This window comes from Symphalangus syndactylus, chromosome 6, assembly GCF_028878055.3.
Source record: "Symphalangus syndactylus isolate Jambi chromosome 6, NHGRI_mSymSyn1-v2.1_pri, whole genome shotgun sequence".
NCBI lineage: Eukaryota > Metazoa > Chordata > Mammalia > Primates > Hylobatidae > Symphalangus > Symphalangus syndactylus.
In genome coordinates, this window is record NC_072428.2 from 136,406,949 (window position 1) to 136,415,653 (window position 8,705).

The 8,705-nt window shown below is 35.9% G+C and overlaps 1 protein-coding gene and 1 long non-coding RNA gene across 4 annotated transcripts in view; one reads left to right on the plus strand and one right to left on the minus strand.

Moving 5' to 3' along the window:
- The window catches only part of CNTNAP2 (contactin associated protein 2), a 2,323,962-nt gene that overhangs the window by 476,871 nt on the left and 1,838,386 nt on the right, over positions 1-8,705 (plus strand). The gene's annotated exons all lie outside the window — the stretch shown is intronic.
- The window catches only part of LOC129485159 (uncharacterized), a 52,870-nt gene that overhangs the window by 18,979 nt on the left and 25,186 nt on the right, over positions 1-8,705 (minus strand). Inside the window, exons 2-3 of one of the 2 annotated variants that reach the window (XR_008658625.2) lie at positions 3,788-3,902; positions 861-971 (exon numbers count right to left, since the gene is read on the minus strand). This is a non-coding gene — a long non-coding RNA (uncharacterized lncRNA). Of the gene's footprint in view, positions 1-831; positions 972-3,787; positions 3,903-8,705 lie in introns of both variants that reach the window. The other variant, XR_008658624.2, reaches the window with a different exon arrangement.

Consider the following 8,705-nt stretch of genomic DNA (forward strand, 5'->3'; position numbering starts at 1 on the left):
ATAGCAACTGACTAGAACTACACAGGAAACTATAGAGAGCAACCTTACTTATTTCCTGGTTTAAGTGATGGGATGTAATCATACTTTATAGTTGTGAATAGATAATAAAATTGCATGACAAAAATGAAATTGAGAACAGACTTCTGCCACCCTTCTGTAATCAACAGTATAGGAACAACACTAGACACTAGAATGATAAGAATGTGTCAGGAATAGCCCAATACAGGAATTCATTTTTTGTCTGTCTTGGCATACTGCATTCTTTATAAACAAAAGTTATTTTTAAAATGTCACATAATAATAATATATGTTGTCCCACTTTTTTGTCTTAAAGTATCACATGTTAAATAAAAGGAACAATTAGTAGACTATATGAATACCTTCAAAGCAATTTTCTAAAACAATAAATGTAGTCAGATTTGAAAATCAATTTAATTATATTTGAAATTAGTTAAAAATCTATGTAGTCTTAATTATTATGTTATAATTTACCTGTCTTCATTGCATTTGATGAAAAGAAACTTTAAAGTAGAATTACACTTTGATATAATTTAGTTTTACTTAAATTTATTGTTGCACTAAATTATCAAGCTATATATTCTTTCCTGGTTATTCTAAGTAGTGTCAAGCACATATCAGAAAACCCACTAGATTGCCACTTTAACTTTTAAAAACAGTTTTATTAGTGCCATGTGGTTTAAAACTTAGTTTAATTCAAACAGATATAATTGTAACTTAAAGCATTTTTTATATATTAAAGTATTTTTCAAATTTGACAATGTAGAAAAGTAAAATTTACTCCAAATATTTTATTTCAAGAAATGTGTATACCTTAATCCAATTAGCACCTAGATTCTGACCTGTCTTGGCACATAGTATGATCAGTCAGGGCACCAGCATCTTGATTACAGAGGTGATTGGATAGATCCACCCATGTCAAGTAGACCCAAATGTTTTCTTTTAACTTCAGGCTTTCCAAAAGATATAGTAGAGATGACAGAAGGATTGATGAAAAGCTGAAACCACACTATGAACAGCATACATAATCTATTATTAAAAGTTCCTAATTAGGGTAGCAACAAAACCTTTAGTCAGATCTGGATAAGGCAGTATCTCTGGCTGTGTTCTTGTCCATTTCTCCTCATCCTTTTTCTGTTATTCTCTTAATTTCCTGCAGACAGGTAGACATTTTAGTCCACCTCTTTTGTTAATACAAAGGAGCAGTTTCTTTATATTGTCATTAATTTACTGATCGTATAGGATTATCAATCTCTTTCATTGCTTAATGTTCAAACTTTAAAAACATTTTTTCATAAACTATGCTTGCTTCTATTGCTGTAACAATATTTGTTCCTATGTTCTACTCTAAATTATGCAGGTTTAAAATCTTTCTCTTATTTTGCTGCATACTTGTGAAGTCTGCATACAGATTCTTGATTCAAAAAATCATGGTTTCTGTACCTCTTCCTCAGGAGAGGTTTTACAGATTCTACTGATTTTTAGTAGACAGAAACCGACTTTTAACCAGTGTACTACTTGGAAAGCTCTTTCCAAATACTGTAGAGGAAAGATGTTGGGCTTTGAAGCCAAACAGACTTGTGTTTGAAATCTGGTTCCCATGTTTCCAGCTGTATGACAATAGCAATTTACTTCCTGAACTTAATGGAGATAATATGGTATTAATATTTATCCCAAGGTGTGACTGTTAGGATTAAATGAGATTATTTTTGAGTGTTCCAAAGTCAGGCAAATCAGAAGTTCCCATCTTGTTTTTTCTCTGTGGTTACTTCTTTTTATTTTTTATTTTTATTTTTATTTTATTTATTTTTTTATTTATTTACTTTTTGAGACGGAGTCTCACTCTGTCGCCCAGGCTGGAGTGCAGTGGCGTGATCTCGGCTCAGCGCAAGGGCTGCCTCCCAGGTTCACGCCATTCTCCTGCCTCAGCCTCCCAAGTAGCTGGGACTACAAGGCGCCCGCCACCACCCCCGGCTGATTTTTTGTATTTTTAGTAGAGACAGGGTTTCACCGCGTTAGCCAGGATGGTCTCGATCTCCTCCTGACTTCGTGATCCGCCCGCCTCGGCCTCCCAAAGTGTTGGGATTGCAGGCATGAGCCACCGCGCCCGGCCTCTCTGTGGTTACTTCTAATGTTGGAAGTCGTCACAGTGAAATTCTTTGTGCTATCTTCACCCTGGGGATCTTTCTGTTTATTCCATGCCCAATTACATATATTTCACATTTCACACTTTATCTTGAGTAAAAAGAAAGAAGGACTAGCTCCTGTTACATTCCTCATGGATAGTCTCATAAAAGTTTGAGTGTTTCTTTTCCAGTAAAGTAAGTTAATCCTTTCCAAAGCTCTGATTATTAGCTCAGCACCCCTATGGTATTATAGTTCTTTTTGAAAAATACTGCAATAATTTTCATTTTCATAAATTCTGTGGAAACTGAGTTGTTCCAGGTAGGGTAGCCCAAAGCTTATTGACAACTTTAGAGCTCACAGACAAGGGCAAAAAAGCATGTGTGCTGCTCCTTGTGAATACTACAGAAAAAAAGGCAAAATTCCTGTTCAGGTAGGGAGATGATCAAAAGAGGTTCCTACAAGACAGTGTCACGTGCAATTTTATCTGCATTGTTATAACTTCCCTACCTGACAAGATAGTGTCAAGATTTGTTAATGAGATGGCCTCACAAGTGTATATTTAAATATTTTATGAAAAGCCGTTGTAGCTTTCTATGGATCTGACAGTAATTAAATGTATGAGCTCCCAAGGCCTGTTTCAGGGGCTACGTGTATATATCTTTTTCCTTCCAAAGACATATCAAGGTGTGCAAGTCACTCTACTGATTTGCAAGGACAAGAAATGTGCTTTTTCTCTAACTCATTCTGATATTAGCTATTGGAGTTCTCTTTGCCCTATTTCAGCACTGTTTGTACATAAATACACTTCATTACTACAGAAAAAAATTCCATGATGAAACCTGGAGTGCTTTAATGCGCTGGTCTGCAGACACAGCCCATTTTTTTTTTTTTTTACTCTTTACCTTTTATTATCAAGGAGTAATTTGCTCACCAGCAAACACTGGCTAATGTAATATATAACTTTCTCTAATAGAAAAGAATACAGTGAGTAGGCATTTTTGAACAGTCTGTTTTGATTTTTTGGTCCCACTATTCTAAATTTTGGGGATGCTTGTGTGGAGGTAATGCTTTCTCTGGTATCAAATAATTGACATCTGTATCTGTGCTCATTAAATATCATTTTTTAATCCAGAATTTTTTTGCTGTACTAAGGATAAAATGAATATTAGACCTTAGACATTTTTATGAGACATCTAAAAATTGAAGCAGGTATAGCTCTAAGTAAACTAATAATGGTTGATGATTTTCATAATAAATGTGCACATTTCACATTTTCCTCTTCAAATTCTAAAGGTTGGAAATTGAAGGTGAAATCCTATATGAAATTGTCTGTATATGCTATAGGTTATAAATCCAGATTGTCATTTTAGATTCTGTATGTTGACATGACATGTAAGAAGTGATGTATGAAGAGTAATAATAATAATATTAGAACAAAATGTAATTTCCTATCAGCAATGATTTGTATTTAATAATAAAATATATTAATAATTAAACATTTTGAATATAGCCAAAAATTTGAAATAAGAAGTGAAACACTTAGGTAATAAATGAGAATTTAGTCACAAAATACAGAAGTCATATTTTAGCTAACTTATTAGCATTTAGCCAAATAATAAGAAAGTACTTAGATTCCACTTACCTAAAAATAAATCTAGTGATGTTTCCAGATGTTTAGAAAATCATTTTCCTTAATTAAGAGATGGATACATTTCTGTGTTGTAATAAAGAATGCAAGGAGATATTTTCTTATAAACCTGAAAAAGATATCTTCTGAATATTATGGAATCTGTTTTGACTCATCAGCTCTATTAGACTTTTTAGTTAAGTATCTGTTTTTAAGAAGATATAATTCACGGTATACTCAAAATAATACTGTTGGCAGACTGTATATGAGCTGTGGAAAGGATTGCAAACTGTAATGGGAAGTATTATAATAGGGGATCTCCACTCTGCTCACACACAGGGAACATTTGATAAAATATTTCTTGAATGAATGATTATTTTATATAATTGTTATCTAGTGTAATGCTATGTTTTCAGATAAAAATATTTTATCTGAAAATATTTTTATCAGAGGTCAACTTTAACGCCACCAAAAAATCGAATAAACATTTTTGTTTTGCTTTCATTTCAGGTACTAGAAAATTACCTTGCATATCATTCATAGTTTATAGGACTTTTGTTTGGGAGGTAGTTTTCAAAAAGTTATGATTTTTGTCTAGCTATGAACTCTATACCAGCCTCTCCATCCCATGTAATTTTCATATGTCAACCTATTAATTTTGAAACAAAACAAAGATGCATTGAAATATTTCTAAATGTCCATTCTACATCGAGTTCTGCAGGCGATAGTGTTGTTGCATTGTTGCATAGGCATTTAAACATTTAAAAACTTTTCTTTTTGTGTGTGTGTTTTTTTTGTTTTTGTTTTTGTTTTTTTGAGACTCAATCTCAATCTGTCGCCCAGGCTGCAATGCAGTGGCGCGACCTCGGCTCACTTCAACTTCCGCCTCCCAGGTTCAAGTGATTCTCCCATCTGTTTCCTGAGTAGCTGATATTACAGGCGCCCGCCACCACACCCAGCTAATTTTTTGTATTTTTAGTAGAGACGGGGTTTCACCATTTTGTCCAGGCTGGTCTCAAAATGGTTTCACCATTTTGGCCATCCCGACCTCAGATGATCTGCCCACCTCGGCCTCCCAAAGTGCTGGGATTACAGGTGTGAGCCACCGAACCTGGCCAAAAATCTTTTCAATAAAACATGAGTTCCATGGGTTGCTTGGAAGAATATATTCTAAAGTTCTCTGAATTTAAAGACACTAAGTACTCTATTGCAGTCTTGAATATTAAAATTCAAATTCACATTCACATTTTAAGGTTTATGAAAAGTCCAAAAGTCCAGAGGATTATTTAGTCTAGACCACTTAACCTAGAGTTGACAAAATATATTTGAGCAGCAAATCTGTTTTCTCTATATTTCTATTGTCTTTTTTTTTTTTTTTTTGTAATCCCTAAAAACATCCAAGGAAAGGACATTGAAAATCCCTGGGAAAGAAAGCAATGGCTCCTGAGTTTGAAGACTGGGTCTCCTATCTTTTTTCTTTACAGTCTCAGACTTAGGGATGTCTTTCTTTGGATAAACTATTTAGTTCCTTCATTTTCTTTACTTGACCTTTCGTACTGGGTTACACTGCTATTAACCAAAACTATGAAACATGAATAAAGCTGAGAAAACCATCAATCAAGTAACAGGAAAGTGCGCATATTTGCCCATACTATGGACTTCCCAATGCATCCAGGGGGCAGGGTACGAGGAGGACATGAACATATTCTCCAAAGCCAGGGGAGTTCCAGTAACATTTTTAGAGTAATATGTTGCCATTATGGTTGTCAAAACTATAATGGCACTATGTTAGATAAAACAGTATGAAAAGCAAAATCATAAAAAAATAGATAAAGGATGGCATGATTTTATGTGTTGAATTCCCCAAGATATAATACATTTGTTTTTTTCCATGTGACCTTGAACAAAAATAACGATATTCTATAAAAATGTGGTTTGTGTAATTGGAGTTAGTGTCAGGGGTAAAATGAAATTTGGAACAAACAGAAAAAGAACTACGTATGGAAAAGAAAGAAGGGATTGTTTAACAAATTGGTGATACGCGTTTCTGTGAAATTTGTGTAGATAAGCTGGAAAAAGATGAATGATGGAGGAGTACACAAAAAATATTAATATATAATGTCAACTTAGGGGTAAATATCAAGTGTTATGTGTCTCTTTGGGTCCTTCGATTTCTACATTTCATACAGTGCTTTAGAAAAAGACACATAGATGTACTCTCCTAAGTTTTTTGTTTGGTTGGTCTTTTTTATTTTTTGAGGAGGAGTCCCGCTCTGTCGTCCAGGCTGGTGTGCAGTGGCACAATCTCGGCTCACTGCAGCCTCTGCCTCCCAGGTTCAAGTGATTCTCCTGCCTCAGCCTCCTGAGTAGCTGGGACTACCAGTGCACGCCACCACGCCTAGTTAACTTTTGTATTTTTAGTAGAGACGGGGTTTCGCCACGTTGGCCAGGATGGTCTTGATCTCCTGACCTCACGATCTGCCTGCCTCGACCTCCCAAAGTGCTAGCATTTCAGGTGGGAGCCACTGCGCCTGGCCTTTTGTTGTTTTGCTTTTTGCTTTTTGGTTTTGGTGATCGCACAAAGAACTCTGGAGGACTGGAGGGATGACAGAAACATTGCCTGACAGAATTATAACCCAAAGCACAACTCAAGCATATCAAGCGCTCTGAGAAATTTTAAAATATCATATTGAATCGTGTTTAAATGTGCTGTCCTACATTTGATTGGAAAAGGACACCTGCATAAAGACCTAAGAATGATTTAGCGGCAGTGCACACAAAGAGGAATCAGTTATTTTTACTTAGCAGGCTTGCGAGAGCACAGTGTGAGGATTTTGCGTTCCTGAGCCTTTAGTGTCAAATTTCTTGGGTGTAAATCCAGGCTCTGGCATTAGCTATGTGTTCTTGGTCAGTTTCCTAAGTAAGTGTTTTTCAATTAAATCTTTTCTTCATAGGGTTTTTCTTATTTCGTTAAATAGGATTGTTAAGAGGATGAAATGAGATAGGTGTAAAAAAATGCATGTTATATTATCTGGCACATAAAAAATGTGGTTTATTTCAGTAACAATAGATGTTATTATGTTGTCTTAATTGTTTGTATCTGGAAACTTCGTTTCTGGATACGCCATTTAACAAGAAATAGAGGCTCACTGGAACATGCTAAGAGGAAGGAAGAGATACCTGTCCTATGAGGCGTGCTTGACAGGGTTCGAGATAAAGACCATGTCTAAATGTTATTCCAATCCTGGGATTCCATGATTTTAGAATATTTCTCCTTAATCCCTTCACTTATCTGTTCTTTAAAACAAAACAAAACAAAAATAACATGCATTTTTCTTCATAAAATTCTGTGATGAGTTGTCTGTATTAGTTTTTGTTTTGTTATATTACCATGGCTCTACACATACACACACGTTCACGCACACATAGAGCAAAATTATCTAACAATTCCATTTTTGACATAAAGTTAAATTGTTTTAAAGTCAGGCATGCAATATTCATTAATGCCAACTGGTTCATACATACAAAACAATTTGGCCAGGTGCGGAGGCTCAAGCCTGTAATCCCAGCACTTTGGGAGGCTGAAGTGGGTGAATAATGAGGTCAAGAGATCGAGATGATTCTGGCCAACATGGTGAGACTCCGTCTCTACTAAAAATGCAAAAATTAGCTGGGAGTTGTGGCGTGCGCCTGTAGTCCCAGCTACTTGGGAGGCTGAGGCAGGAGAACTGCTTGAACCCGGGCGGCGGAGGTTGCTGTGAGCCAAGATCGTGCCACTGCACTCCAGCCTGATGACAGGGTGAGACTGTCTCAAAAAACAAACAAATAAACCAACCCAAAAATACAACACAATTTCTTATAAAACGTATGTGAAAACGGAATCTAATTTTCTTTCTCTCTTTTTCTTACTTCTTCATTTTTTGAAAGGAGTAGGAACAGTAGATAATGACCTACTGATTGACACAATTACTAGACTTTTATCCCCACTACCAGTGGTGGCTACCTGTGGGCCCAAAATCCTATTCTGAAGCATCAGGTTGCCAAGCGAGTTTGCACACTGCCTTTCTTTCTTCCTTTTTTCCCCTTTTATTTCCCCTTATATATTTTTGTGTCAGAGATTGATAAGTTTTGACAAAAGGCTAGTGGCTTACAGTAAAAACTTAGAACCCCCAAAGCCTCAGCCTATACAATAACTGTTCATTTAAGCTTTAGTGGTACATTTACACCCTGGTATTTCAGAAGAACTTTTTTTTCTGTCGCCCAGAGTGGAGTGCAGTGGTGTGATCTCAGCTCACTGCAACCTCTGCCTCCTGGGTTCAAGCAATTCTCCTGCCTCAGCCTCCTGAGTAGCTGGGATTGCAGGTGTTTACCACCACTCCCGGCTAATTTTTGTATTCTTAGTAGAGACAGGGTTTCATCATGTTGGCCAGGCTGGTCTCAAACTCTTGACCTTGTGATCCACCCGCCTCAGCCTCCCAAAGTGCTGGGGTTACAGGCTTGAGCCACCATACCCAGCCTAGAGGAACTTTTTAAAAAGTTAACACTTTTTAGTAAATATTTAGTTGTAATTAATTAGTAATTATTGGGGAATAGATTTTTAAAAATTAAATACTCAGGGCTGATGCAATAATTACATTCATATATTTAAGTACATCTCATTTAAACTGGTCCATTTCTATATTAAAGTTATTAGAGCAAGTGAAACAGGAGTGGTGACTTCTCTTTGAGGGAATTTTAATACTGGTGGAAAAGGCCAGATTGCCAACTTTTAAAACTGAAGTATGTTGTCAGTGGGAACAAAGTTTGAAAGAAATGTAACACAATTTTATTACCAATATCTCTAAGGCAATAAAATCTTTCTAAACTTGGTAGAAAAATATAAGAATGCAACTTCCTAGCAGCCACATGGCAGTTAATTTTGGCAATTTGTTTT